We start from the raw sequence: 15,650 nt of genomic DNA on the forward strand, positions 1-15,650 counted from the left end.
TGACATTGGTCAACCATTTTGCTGTCAATCTTATTCACTATCGATCCTGATCAGATGTTAAACAGGATTTGCAATTGTTTTGGGTCTACACAAAATGATATTGGGCAAATTTGATCTAAAAATGTACCAAATTGACTTGCAGGGGCAGCTACAGTATACGATTGACAGTTGGGGTCTTTAATATGTGCAGAGTAGTTGTAGGGGGTCATTACAAGATGAATAATTGGAGGGGGAGGATTTATTATATACTGGGTAACCTTTGCCTGAATTATATACCGTAAGGGGGCTGCATTATAATCTGCATAACTGAGACATGAACAATTGTCGCTGTATATATGAAGAACAATAATTATTACTATAATACACTATTGCTTGTTATTAGTGGTAGGAAAGTGGGTGGGGCCCTGGCCATATTTCGCATTAGGGCCACTATCTGGTGGTAAAGAAGCCACATTCAAGTGTCATACAACCGTCACATGCAGAATGAACTCTACAAGTGGATCTGGACTATGGCGACTGTGTTACTTGGTAAAAGATTATCTGGCAATCACAGGTGGTTTAAATGCAGTTCCTGGGTGGTGATCTATAATCGATTAAAGGCCCCCACTGGTCTGTAATTGGCTGGGGGCTACCCAAGGTCACCAGAAGTCTGTACAGGCATCAGGCCGTAGATCCCATCAGCCGCCTTGAAATCAATGCTCATTGAAGCATTACTCTAAGACCAGCTTAGTGGCTGTCACGGAAATCAGATTAATTAGTGATTCAGACACTTGAAATGAGTAAACTCTACGGCTATATAAGTTAATTGTGTCATTACGGGCTTCCATCGGGGGAGCAAACATCTGGCAGATTTCTTTCTTGGATGCTCTTACAAGAATTTTTTCAAAGGCGACGCAAAAGAACATGTCAAAGCCTTAGATCTCTGTGACCCGGTACAAGGAACAAAATTACATTTATTTTACTCCAATTACAGACTATTTTATTTTTCAGTATGTTTTTAATAAAGTTATACCAATATTCATCTACATGTATACATGTATATGCTTGGGAAAAAAAGATTAAAATAAAATAAAACTAGTATTTTATTACATGTACATATATAAAAAGAAGACATTGCAATAAAAAAAGACCTCTGGCAGGCTGTGCAGTTAATTGCTAGGAAATTAAATCATATCCATTAAATTCTGCATTTTAAGATAAAAGTAGAGGGAAAAGTTACGACTCGTGTAACTGTTATTTTCACGTTAGTTTTCATAGGGCTGGATTTGCATAATTGAAGCCTTTGCAAAGAATCTTAGGTGCTCTAGGCTCCGCCCAGTCACTGCTGGGGGAGGGGCCCTACAGGTGGCAACGCTGTTTCACCATCTCAAGACCCTCGCTCTGGTCTCTCAGAAAAGCAGAGAAGGCCGGGGAGGGTGGAGTAGTATCTCTTGGAGACACGAAAGACACTTGATTGTTTTAATTAAGTCTTGCCCTGTCATTATAGCTACAACCAACTTATCAAACGCATAGGGCTTGATTTGTTAAAGAACGTAAATGCCAATACGTGGCGTATTTCGTGTAAAACCACTCTGTGCATGCCCAGATCTGGACCAGTGAAGGCAGCAACGTCCAATTCATCTTTGAGCGCAAAGTACCCTTACTACAGCCTACGAGTTCATTGGTGGAACGGGGAGGGGACTGGGCGTATGTACGTAGTCAGTGTACAGTAAGGACGTGCCAAGCTGGAGCGCATGCAGTAGCGTCCGATTCAAGCTTTGGGCATCTCTCAGGTCTGTGTTTTTCTGTCCTATCACTTGTACCATCTACAGGTTGGGTGTAAGTGCTGATTACTAGTGATGACGGCTGTGTATACAGCTAGAACATGTGTTTGTATCAGGAGCAACTGTAAAAATACATTTTATTTATAGTAGACAGTAATAACCTAATAACTGTATTTTATAGGGGATTTTTTTTTTTTAAAAACAATTTTTAAAATGTGTTGTCATTAAGTTGTTTTTTTTTCTGTGCATTCTTTTGTGACTTTATATTCCACATATGTATTTGACGTATCCTACAGTGTATTGTCTGTTAGAGCAGAGCGGACCTAGACCCGTATTCATCACCAGAAGTATCTGTACGTCCGCTCCTTGTTGTATACAGAGGTGCGCATGCCTGATGTACATGTGTTTTTAATATACGCGCAATACATTCATTTTGCGTGCCGTAATGAATCAGGCCCATTGTAGAAATTGTTTAGTATATGTGGCTTCATTTTTAATCAGATCTGTGTTTTTAGTGCAGATTCTTACCTTACTGTCTCTTTCATATGCTGATAAGTAATTGGGTGCTGGGGAAATGAATGTAATCATTTATCCTATATAAGAAATGTCTACTAAATGTTAAGGTCTCGTCACACAATAGCCGCTCTTAATAAATTCTGCAATAACTGACTTGTATTTTATGGGAACAATGTAGAACTCTGCACATGGTACTGACGTAGTACATACAATTCTATACACGCAGACGTACTATAATGAACACAAAGATTTATACGTTCTCCCAGAATATGAATACAAATAATTATGCCAAAAGATTCATGTTTACAAAATGCCATAGACATATAGCGCTCGTAGACAGAGAAACAACACTTGTTAACAGCAAAGGCAAGACATTGTTCTTTGTCATCACTTTAGTTTTAACAGACCGTTCTCAATGCCTTCCTGCAACATAGTGTATTATGTACTTACTGAGCTATCCCACAAAACGTTACATTTTTACAGAGAGCGTGTGTGCAAATCAATTTCTATACATTTTATTTTAGAGCTGCCTGGGGGAGGTGGCCATTTTAGGGGCAGCGCTATGCAAATCGCACCACCTTGGCCCCACCCCCCGCGATGTAATGACGCAAACGAGTCATTTTTACAGCGGGGCCAAATGCTGCGATTCTCTAAGAATTCGCTGCTTTTTGGATCTAATTCTGCCCACTTCCTGAGAGGCTGCTATACTCTCCCGGGAGTCCGGGAGACCTACCTAGAATCCGGGAGTCTTCAGGACATTCCGGGAGAGTTGACAATTATGGTATATTTACTAAACTGCGGGTTTGAAAAAGTGGAGATGTTGCCTATAACAACAAATCAGATTCTAGCTGTCATTTTGTAGAATGTACTAAATAAATGATGACTAAAATCTGATTGGTTGCTGTAGGCAACATCTCCACTTTTTCAAACCCACAGTTTAGTAAATATATCCCTTTAGTGCTAAAAGTGTGTTTACAATTCTTAATGAACATGTTTAATTGCCTGTTATTAACACCTGTGTGTATGAGCCCATATTTTGTAGATCAGGGGTGAGAAACCCTGTTTTGGTCATCTGTGGGCAACATTAGGAGATTAAAAGAGGAGCCTTGGATTGTGAGTACTTTCAGACAGGTGATCAGACTTTCTAGTGCACTTTTAAGGAGCCCGGTTTTGGCTGAACCTGGTTCCTGCCTACTTTCCCTTACCCATTTACCAATATATGAGCGATCTTTATTGAAGCATTTAAACAATGCTGCCATATATAAAATATTCAACTTGGAAGCCAATTATCTCTAGGTAGAACAATCCTAGTGTAAGACACAGCTCTGCTACATTCAATAGCAATTATATTCTCGTATTCTAGCGTAACAACTCTGCTCGATGATGTACAGGCATGACTGAAAAACAATGCATGTAGTTAACATTGCAATGGTGTGCACATAAACCATTCAATCAAAGTTTTGTGATAGTAGAAAATCCCTGGCAGCAGCAGCTCATTGTATCTGTTGATGGTTAGTGGTTATCAGGTCATTGTTAGACAGACGTACGATTCTGTGTTCCGCAGTGGATTCACATAATCACTCTGCCTTGTCACAGCCACCGCACTGCATTGTAGTCTGGATTGCTTTCTCTCTGATAGCCCGACAGGCCAGTGGCTAATTGCAGGTCTTAATATATTCCATATCTTATTTGCTCTTAATAATAAAATACTGGGGTTTGTCATGTTCACCGTCTGTGGCAACGATGGGTGGAGAAAATAACAGATTTAATGAGTAGGCGACATATGTTCATTACAAGAAGTACCAAGTTCCATCTAATTACCAGACTGTGATACCGAGTGGCTATAACACATCGTTGTGTATTATTCTATGGTAGCAAATGCACGGATGACTTAGCTGATTTACTGAAACCGTACAGTCAGTAATGTCTCAGTAAATGATCTTTGCTGTATTTATGGCATCACAATCTGCAGGGAAATCCTTGAAAAGCAGCCATTTACATCCACGGAGAACAAACAGCCAGGGATGTGGTTATCTGATAGAGACAGGCAATAGATTTATAGGGCCTGCTTCTTTAAGACGTGCAAAAGGAACGTATTGTGTGTTTGTTTTCAACTAGAAGCGGATCTGAAGAAACGTCTCTTGTTGAATATGGGCCTGGATAGATCTGCGTATACGGCACTTGGCGTATTGAGACAGACACAAGGCACTGCAGGATACGTATAATACATATGTGTAATATAAAGTCTCATCAAAACGCACAGAAAAATGAAATATTCATTAATTGTCACCTGTTAAGTTAATAATAATATAGTTTTAATGAAAAAAACATGTCTTTTTTCATTTTTTTCCCTTATAAAATACATTAATCAGGATGTTATTAATGTCTGCTGAACATAAAATGCATTTTTACAGTTGCTCCTGATACAAACACATGTTCTAGCTGTATACGTAGTTATCATCACTAGTACTCAGCACTTACACCTGACCTGTAGCTGGTGCAGGTGATACAACAGAATATCGGGTACCAGAGATATGCCCAGAACTTGGATTGGACACTGCTGTGTGCGCCCCAGCTTGGCACGCCCTTACTGTACACTGACTACGTGCATACGCCCTGTCCCCTCCCCGTTCCACCAATGACATCGTTGGCTGTAGTAAGGGTCCTTTGTGCTTGACGATGAATTTCATACATCTCAGGTATATAGTTTGTTTCTGGGCATGCGCGCAATATGGCACGTATAGGCACTTACGTTGCTCAATGAATGAGGCCCAAAGTGTCATGTTATGGGAAGTTTTACATATACATACAATGCAGCCTAAGATTTTAAAATAAAAAATAAAAAAATCAGGACAACTGAGGTCAGATCCAGTGTCCCATTTAAAAGTTAGCCATTGGGAACCAGGGTTATACCAGGGACTGTTGGGTAAGTGTACAGATGATATGACATGTTGCTTTATGATTTTCGGATTAGCTCAGGGCTGAGCTTAGTCATTGAGCTGAAGCACTAGTAATACCTAAGCTCCCTTCTTATCTCATAAAGGTCCAGATTCAATTTTTCCTTCCTAGGTGATTTTTCTGTTTAGGTGGGAGTGGGATTGACAAGTCCCTGGAATCTCGCCAAGCAAAGAATTGTCTAGAAGATGCTAAAAAAAGTTACCTAGAAGGCTGCAGTACCAGATATGACCACTATGACTCGCCGTAGAACCCTCCTATCCCAAACATTTATTCTTCATAACCGCATTATACTGATGGTGACACTTTGCTGGGAATTCAATTCAGCGCGAGGCTGCGCACACTTACGGGTGGTACCTAAAAGATGCCTAATTTTTGCTCGCAGCGATGTCTTAGGAGTCACAAGGCTTCTGCGGCACCTCGCGTTGTATTGAATCCTCCCCTCTCCGACTATAATTTTACCAATATATCCTGCAGCAGTGCTTGGAGTGTAAGTCCCAGTGACATCAACATCATATGTTAGGCATACTTGCCAACTTTTCCTCGTTGGCTTCAGGGAGATCCTGGGGGAGGTGGGCATGCGGGGGCGGGGCTTCTCTAATTGCATCATTTGGCCCCACCCCTAAACGATTACCACAATTTTGGCCAATTACAGCAGGGAACGGGGCTAATATGACACAATATTTGTGTCATTCAGCCCCACCCCCACCACTTATATATTGCGGGGGCGAGAACCAAGAGGTTGCCCTGCTCTCCCGGGAGGTCTCCCAGAAATGCGGGAGTCTCCTGAACATTCCGGGAGAGTAGGCAACTATGCGTTAAAGAAAAGCAGCTAATGAATCCCTAGAGACTGAAGTGTCTTTTACATTTCTGTCTCCATTACTGAAGTCATGTTGTCTTACCTGTCAGTCTTTGATTAAATCTTGGTCTCCATGAAAATGGCCACCTCCATAGGCATCAATACATGGACATAGGACACAATTTCTGAACTGTCATCATGCCACAGATGGCGAAGCCAACCACGTCTTGTACTGGCTCAGCATCAGGGAGAATGCCAGACTCTTCAGGGAGTGAGGGAGATCACCCCTATTTCAGGGAGTCTCCCTGACATCCAGGGAGAGTTGGCAAGTATGATGGTAGGGTGTGATCATGTCTACTCTCTTAAATCTGTATATCATATTAAAAGCAAGCGAGTGCATTAATCCTACTTTTGTTTTTTTTTAAGCCCTATAAGAATAGGCAGCTTAGTACTTAAAATATTATATAAGAAACGCAAGCTATTGATCTATGTTATCAGACATTTGAAAATCTGGAAAACATCCTACCGCGGCCTTCAATACGGTTACCAACAAAAAAAATATGTTCCATGTTTAAATCTCCAATTGTGATAAGTTCATAAAACTTTTCCATCTATAATTATATTTGGGATGTTACTTGGAGCTCTGGTGTATAAAACAAACTAACATTTCTCCAGATCTATCCAAGCGTTGCTTGGTCTTGTTAAATATGATTTTTTGTTAAGGCCTCATAAGGCCTTTGTTCAGCCATTTTATTGTAACTTGTATAGAAATATTATTTGCTAGAAGAGATTATTCATTTTTCTGTTAACTTGCAGTTTTGCAATATGTGAGCCTATGGCCTTGAAGTTGAACTAATAGAGAACACCTGAAGAATGTAACCAGTTATGAAAACAATAATGAGCTTCATATCCAGCTGGTAGTATGGGAGCTGTATCCATGGTGTTGCACATAGCATATCTCCAACTCCCCTTGAGATAAGAAATAATAGGCTCATCTGTCCTTAGAAGGGGGAGAAAAGTAAACACCTCAAGAATACGTGAGAAAGTTAATCAGTAGCGCTTCTCATAAACTAGTGGTATAAACTATTGTATGCATATGACGTAGGATTCATTTATTCAGTAGCCTATAAAAACCTGTATCTTTGTATCAATAAACTAGAGAATATTCCTTGCATACAGAACTTGGTCTGTGTCAATTCTCTCCAGCTGATTGAAGCGCTTCCAGATATACTTGACACCACAGGCTGACTTGGGTCAGAATTTTAGATTTTACAACTTGGAGGTCCCACCGAGATTCGCTGTCCAGCAGGCTACAAGACAGACAACGGAGGTTTCCCAGCACATTGAACCCCAACATCCGCGGTCAGTAGATTTCTACTCGTTGGTCTTCCTAGTCTGGGTCACCTCATGTCTGTCTGAGGCACCTGACACGCGAATTTGTGAGTCTCAAGTATCATCTGATTAATATAATACAGTATTAACCCAATTTGTTTACTGTAATTGTATTGTTGATTAGATTTTTGAAAGATGATTGAATTTTGAGTGCATGTGTTTGTACCTATGTATGATGTATAAAGCATAAAAGTCACATAAGACATTGATCAAAGAAGCATGTAATGGAATAGAGGGATTTAGAGAGTTATTGTTTTGAACATTGAGTGAACATTTTAGACACCATCCCCAGAGGTATATCAAAGAAGGGAGATTCTGTAATCTGCCCAAATTGTGTAAGAGAGATTTCCAAAAGACCTTCGTCCCAGATACTGTCAAAGAAGCTATTTAGCACGGACATCCAGTACAAGGAGTCCACAGAACGGGACGTCCAGTGCAAGGACAACCCACAGAAACTAGATAAGAGTCCCGATTTGGACTCAACAGAATACTGTCAATATGAGTAATATAGATAGTAAACAAATGACAGCAGCTCCCTCATAGATATGATGCACAAAGACTAAAGGAAATGGGGGAGTAGAAGGTCTGCAGGGAATTTTTCAAGAAAGCGGGGATAGCCAAAGATATGTGTGGATGGAGAAACAAAGGTGTTGCAAGTGGTAATGTGACAAGAACAAAGGGGTATTGAGATCAAACCCCAAGAGATTGTTTGAGGTGGCACAGGAAAGTTAAGAGATCTGAAAAGTCGAAATATATGTGGATATGCTAAATGCATCGGAAGCTGAATAATGAATCAAGTAGGTTGTATATTATAAATGTATGTTTGATCCTGTGCAGCTGAATAAGTGAAATGTGCCCCTCCCTTATTCTGTGTAAATGATTTCAGTGTGTTGAGATAAGAAGCACACTGTTTTTTGTTTTTTGACAATGTATGTAAAATTAAAAAAATGTGTCCGGAGTGCTGATTGATGATAACATGTTGAAGCTAACTTGTATTTAGTGTAATGCTGGGACTTGTAGTTCCACAGCAGTAGGCTGGAAGATGTCAGTTAAGTTTTCTTTCTCTGTATGTGAGTTTTGTCTCCGTCTTACTGCGTGTGAGAGAGATCCGTGATAATTCACATTGTTTGTTCTTTGTCTTAGTGCTCTATAAGGGAGATGTTTGATTTACTTTAAATCACAATGTTTGTCTGTCTTGTCCGTTTTTTACAAGAGACATGTTTCAAGGTTGAAAAAGTTGTACATTCATTGCTTAATGATAAGCTTTTAAAAAGATACAAAAGAAGTTTTAAAATGTTTGGTCCGATTGCACGGACAAGATTGTAAATAATGTACATTATCACTATAAGTACTAGTGTCAGAACAAAGCTGGCTGGGATCCAACAAGCCGTTTCTGTATTTGAACAAAATAATTTTGTTTCTGAAGTTCAGAAATATAGCTTTCTCTTTAATGAAGTTGAGAATTGTGGGAGTGAGCTTACATGCTGTTTTTATCTGTGTTAAAATGGCGCTGATGAATGTTCTCAGAAATCAGGAGGGTTTGTTATGCCTTTAAAGAAATGTTACGAGATAAAATGTCGTCTGTGAGCGAGACTTAAGTGAATATATTTTTACTTTGAACACGAAAATCACAGAATCTAGAAATATGTGTGAATATTTGGTCACGGGAGAGAGATTTTGTTGAGAAAATGTTGAATGATTTACAGACACAATGTATTGTGTCTAACGAGAGTACTCTGATTTATGAGACAGTGCTGCTTTTAAAATGGTTGAATACTTGGAACCAAGATTCCAGATTGAATGTTTCTAAACCCGGAAATTTAATTAGTGTCATTTAAAAGGGCTGTACTAAGAGATGATAAGAAAGGAGTGGCTTTGAACACTCGCCCAGGTCTCGTCACTTTGACATTCTCTATTTGTGAAATTAGGGACTGCCCCTTTGAGGAAATCAAGGCATGGAACGCATAGCGTCACAGTTAAGCTTTTAGCAGCTGTTCACTGGTTACCTGATAACAGTATACACGCATGTTACAGTTACAGTAATTCCTAGTAAATAAATGTTAATCTCTATGCAAAAGTTTTTTTTATTCACAGGTCTCCAGCTGCAAAGACCCATTAGGCAATCCAGATTGCATTGATTTAACTTCCAATGCACCATCTTTGCACCACAACAAACATAAGTATAAACTAATGAAGGATTTAAATAACGTAAACTCTTCTGAGTAATGATTACCTTGTTTTGGAAGAGATATTAGAGTTTATGTGCTATTCGCATAGCAAATGCATGAACTAGGTGGTTTTTCTGTATGTGCAGAAAGCAAAAGGTTTTTATTTGTATCCTCATTACAGTTTTGAGTAAATCAGTATTTGTAAAGACATTTACTGCCCTTATTTACTGTGCTATAATTGTCATATACTGTAAATAATTCTTTTTATTGTGGGTATGGTAATGCATTGATGGGAATTCTATATTTTTACAGAAATGAAAAAGATTTAAGACTTTAAGAGCAATTGTATGTGCTCCTGCATTAGCACTTCTGGATCATAGCAAGCCATTTATACTCTCCTCTGAGCAGAACCAAATGTTTAACCAATTTTAAGCTGAAATAACTTCAGCGCCAGCACTGGCTTTGCCAGATTATGACAAGCCTTTCACATTATTTTGTTATGAAGTCAGTGCACATGTACAAGGAGTACTGACACAAATACATGGTCGCAAGCTAAGGTCACTTGCATACTACTCTGCTTTAGTGCTTGAAAAGAGTATAGATATTGTGCTAGGACACCCAGTTACCTTAACGGTATCGTACGTTGTGACAGAAACCAAGCACAAGCAAAACATTTGTTACCGGCCAGATTTACTAAGTATGAAGATATACAGCACAAAGGACATTCCCTCCTATTGTGAAATGAGTGACATATAACACTTGCCGAGCGCACTGTGTATTTTCTTCCTCCCTTTCCTTTTTTATTAGAAGAAAAAAAAAAAAAAAAAAAAAAGGAAGCACAAGAGGCCCCAGAGCCTCTCATGTTCACAGATATATGTTAAGACCTTCAGACAAGGGGAATCTGAGTAAACTGTATTTTAAGTTTTTTAAAGGTCCAAGGGAGACCAGAGAGGGGAGTTCATTGATATTAGCAGGAGGAATATAGATTGCACGTTATTTTCCTTTGCTGTGCGCTGTAGATGTGTACTAGACTAGAAAGGAAAGCCAAGTTTGGAAGAACCAGACTCAGGCCCATAGTAATGTATAGATCATTATACATAATTAGAAAATTCTAATATGAAAGTTTAACCCAACCAAATAAAGAAAAGAGCAACCCATGACTACAGGGGTTTACACCCAATGCAGGAATGTGTTTGTGAGTATTGTGGCCCAACACATTATTATATACACTAATAGAACTGATGATGTGGCTTATTAACAGGTTATTTAAGCTAAGTGTTTCTCTTCCAGAAGAATTAAAGTTACCACATCTGTCTTAACCGTTGTACTGTACACTCCATCTAATGAGTGTAAACTTTGTGGAACTCAGAAACCAAGAACCTTTTCCTTGGATTCCACATGCTCCTTACTGAAGCCTATCCTAATGAAGTAGCACTGCTTACTCCCAGTAACGTTACACATAAGCAGTGCACAATGTTGAATCCTGCTGCCTTATTGCAGCAAGTTTCAAAAGATGGGAGAAGTACCTGTATATATTGGGGTTACCCTAGGGATTTGGGGGAATTCCATTCCAGCTTGAACAGAAAGAAAGGAAAAAAAAAAAAATGCAAACAAAATTTTTCTGAACATGATTGCATAGAACTAATGAAACAAGAATCTCTGGTTTTATCTCACATTAAAGATAAACCATTACCAGATGCAGACATCACTCTTTTTGTAGATGGTTCACACTATCACATAGATCCTGTCCCGTATACAGGGTGTGCTGTAACCACACACACAGAAATAGTGATTCAACAGACTCTACCGAGTCACATGTCAGCACAAGAAGCTGAACTAAAGGCCCTGACACTTGCATGCATATATGCAAAAGGACAAAGAGTAAATATTTACACTGATTCAAGTTATGCATTTGTAATTGCGCATGATTATGGCCCTGTATGGAAAAGTAGGGACCTTATGGGTTCAGCAAGCAAACCAGTCAATATGATGAACATACCAGGGCATTGTTCACTGCATTCCAGCTGTCCTCCAAACAGTGATGAAGATGAAGACACACACAGAGATACTACCCCCGAAGCTAAGTGAAATAGACCAGGCCGCACGAGAAGCCGCCATAGCCCCAGTACCCCAAGGGGAGTCTATTTACATGGTGACCCCCTGACCCCTGTTTGACCAGAGCACACTCCAACTTATGGAAAGACAAGCAACAGAAAATAAGAAAAAGACTTGGGCAATACATGGAGCACTAGAAGTGCAAGGAGTGGTGTAAAGGTCAGCGTTTGTGTCTGCCAAAAGTAGTTTATCCCATTATGGCCAATATAGCACACGAGAAAGTGCATCTGGGAAAAGATGCTATGGTTGTACTCACTAGCAGCTTATGGATAGTACCAGGGTTCGCCCAAGCAGCACAGTCGTTAGTGGCAGAATGCCTAGTCTGTGCACAAAGTAACCCGAGTAAGTCTGTCCTATGGAAAAGCACACCCCAGACATAATATCCCTATAAGAGGATACAGATAGACTTTATAACTTCCCAAATGCTCGGGCTTTGAGAATGTGCTTGTCTGTGTCAACTTCTTTAGTCACTGGCTGGAGACATGGCTGTATAGAAAAGCAAATGCTAAAGCATTAGCCAAGAAAATTGCGAATGAGGTAATCTGATGATATGGTGTACCAGAGGTCATTGTAAGTGACAGAGGGATACACTTTACGGGGCAAGGATTCCAGAAACTATCACACCCCCTACAGATCCCAAAGTTCAGGATGTATGGAGCGCCTTAATGGTACACTGAAATTAAAAATGCAGAAAATAATGGCTGAAACAGGTCTGCCATGGATCTCATGTTTACCTGCACTCAGTAAAAAAATACTGCTAGGAAAGACACAGGTTTAACACCATATGAGATATTGTTTGGCACAGCAAACAGAACAGGCTGTTATTTTCCATAGCAACTACACCATGTATATAGTGATTTGTTGAATTATGTTGCCTTATTATAGAAACAACTAACTGAAATACATGGTCAAATATTCTCCTCCATTGCAAACCCTAATTTTGATACAGGTACCCATAAACTGCACCCTGGGGGGCTGGGTGGTCGTGAGAAAGCACATCAGGAGAAGTCTTGAACCCAGATACAAGGGTCCTTATCAAGTCCTGTTGACGACTCCCATGGCAGTGAAAGTACAGGAAAGAGACACCTGGATTCACGCATAACACTGCAAAGTCTTCAAATCAGGGGAGTCTTGTTCTGATAAATAGAAATGACTGTCTCATTGTATTGATATGTCTTGCCAGAATAATTGTGACTGAAGTAGGGATTAAGGCCTCCCTAACCCAGTATGAAACAGACAGTTAAGTGACATATTGCCTATGCCACTGTGAGAAACATATGGGAAGGAGTGCTCAACAATTTGCACTCATAGTAGAGTAAACTCTGAAAATGTCTTTGTGCAGATGCATAACCTCATTGATAAAGTTGTCAGTAATGATTCATGTTGGATATTGGAAATATTGGCATTAGTAGCAAATGGTTTAGCAATCCTGTTGATCGTATAGGTGATAATGAAACTAAATATATGGCTGATTAAGAAGTTACTGACACTTGATTGTTGTCTCTCCAAAAAGGGAACCACTGAAAATCCCGAACCTCTGATGATCACAGAAATTACTTCTGAAACCTGACCAGACTATGAGCGTCATGAATTATTTGGACTAGCAAAGCCAAAGAACTGCAGAGTTTGCAACAAGAAACTACTAAAGATTGAACAAAGGACATGCAAGGCCTGCAGAACTACTATAGACTCATTAACTATCTTTTAAGAAACCATCTTTTAAGAAACCATCTTCTAAGAAACCATCTTTTCTAGACATGGACATTTGCCAAAATGCATCTCCTCATAAATCAAGTTAGGACAGGGAGGATCACAGGCTTATTAGTGGGGGATGAGTTGACAGATTCCTAAGGGGACCAACTCTATGCATGTGGCCTCCTACATGTGTATAAGTACCTGCTTATTAAGAATGTGGTTCTATAGATAGGATTAGGTAGGTAGGAGGAGAAAGGGTCGAAAATTGAATAAAAGATGGGAAATGTTAAATATGATTTTTTGTTAAGGCCTCATAAGGCCTTTGTTCAGCCATTTTATTGTAACTTGTATAGAAATATTATTTGCTAGAAGAGATTATTCATTTTTCTGTTAACTTGCAGTTTTGCAATATGTGAGCCTATGGCCTTGAAGTTGAACTAATAGAGAACACCTGAAGAATGTAACCAGTTATGAAAACAATAATGAGCTTCATATCCAGCTGGTAGTATGGGAGCTGTATCCATGGTGTTGCACATAGCATATCTCCAACTCCCCTTGAGATAAGAAATAATAGGCTCATCTGTCCTTAGAAGGGGGAGAAAAGTAAACACCTCAAGAATACGTGAGAAAGTTAATCAGTAGCGCTTCTCATAAACTAGTGGTATAAACTATTGTATGCATATGACGTAGGATTCATTTATTCAGTAGCCTATAAAAACCTGTATCTTTGTATCAATAAACTAGAGAATATTCCTTGCATACAGAACTTGGTCTGTGTCAATTCTCTCCAGCTGATTGAAGCGCTTCCAGATATACTTGACACCACAGGCTGACTTGGGTCAGAATTTTAGATTTTACAGTCTCTTCTCACTATGCTGTTACAGACAAGGGACTGTGAAACCAACTCTCGTATAGATAGACCTTTTAACACATTTATTGGCGGATGCCCTTCCTGGAAGAAACATTGGACGGTATCCTGGTAGCGAGAGTTTGATGCTGTGAATCAGTCTTGGCTTCACGTCGGGGGGGAAGTTAAAAGTCTAACTACTGTTTTCCAATCAATACTAATGCATAATATATCAGTTGTGAGAAGCACTTTTTAATTTGAATGAATCATTGATGTCCTAATTACATGCAAGAATGCCCAGTGTGGGGCGGTGATGGAGGGATTCAATTTGTTTACCCCTTGCTGCAGGCTGGCCCGTGTGAAGGGCTAACATAGACAATGCAATTAATCATACCTGCCGTGCTTCGTAATACTAATATCTCATTGGAGATTGGAAGCAGCCCACTTCTATGTCTTTCTGCGGGGAGAACGTGGCTCCGATCTCACTGACAGCTCAAAGCAGCAAAATGACCCAAGTAAGGTGACATCCTGGGGGGAAGACAATTATCTTTAAGGTTTTGTTTTATCTGCTCTACTTAATGCTGGATGAACGGAGAGTTCTCAGACTACTGCTCAAGCTGAGCAAAAGGTGCCCAAAGTTACTTTGGTGTCCAGCCTAAAAAAACATAAAGTACTGATAAAAATACACCCTGTAATTGGTTTCTATATCTGTCACTCATCAGTTACACATGTGATTGACCTGGGTCAGAGCACATTATTGTATTCATTCTTCATCTCCTGCTCGTGTTATTAGTCAATCACAGCACTGAAATATTCATAACCAAACAGATAATGGCAATGCTCGCAGCAGCAGGAGAGGAGTTTGCTGGTATTGTGGAGGCAGTGACTTGCGTGATTGTGTCAGTGAGGACAGGGCAGGAAGCCACAGACTGAGAGTTATATAGTGGAAGAAGCAGGGTCCCCAGCAGCACAGAGTATATAAGGAGATGAGTGATGTGTTAGAGAGGACAGGGCTGCATGTGACAGGGGCAGTGACATGATGTGAGGAGAGGAATGTAGGCAGCAGGAAGCCACAGACTGAGAGTTATATAGTGGAAGGAGCAGGGTCCCCAGCAGCACAGAGTATATAAGGAGATGAGTGATGTGTTAGAGAGGACAGGGCTGCATGTAACAGGGGCAGTGACATGATGTGAGGAGGGGGATGGAGGCAGCAGGAAGCCACAGATTGAGAGTTATATAGTGGAAGGAGCAGGGTTCTCAGCAGCACAGAGTATGTCGGGAGATGGGCGATGTGTTAGTGAGGACAGGGCTGCATGTGACTGTGGCTGAGAGTTATATAGTGGAAGGAGGAGGGTCCCCTACAGCACAGAGTATATCAGGAGATTAGTGATGTGTTAGTA

The 15,650-nt window shown here is 40.0% G+C and overlaps 1 protein-coding gene and 1 long non-coding RNA gene across 2 annotated transcripts in view; one reads left to right on the top strand and one right to left on the bottom strand.

Annotated features, from left to right (window-relative positions):
• LOC142139615 (galactosylgalactosylxylosylprotein 3-beta-glucuronosyltransferase 1-like) overlaps nt 1-15,650 on the bottom strand; it is a 103,502-nt gene that overhangs the window by 73,562 nt on the left and 14,290 nt on the right. The window lies entirely within an intron of this gene.
• Nucleotides 7,258-14,065, top strand: LOC142139614 (uncharacterized). Its single transcript, XR_012688240.1, has 2 exons — nt 7,258-10,150; nt 10,870-14,065. It is a non-coding gene; the product is annotated as an uncharacterized LOC142139614 (long non-coding RNA).

The sequence above is a fragment of the Mixophyes fleayi genome, chromosome 2 (assembly GCF_038048845.1).
Source record: "Mixophyes fleayi isolate aMixFle1 chromosome 2, aMixFle1.hap1, whole genome shotgun sequence".
Lineage (NCBI taxonomy): Eukaryota > Metazoa > Chordata > Amphibia > Anura > Limnodynastidae > Mixophyes > Mixophyes fleayi.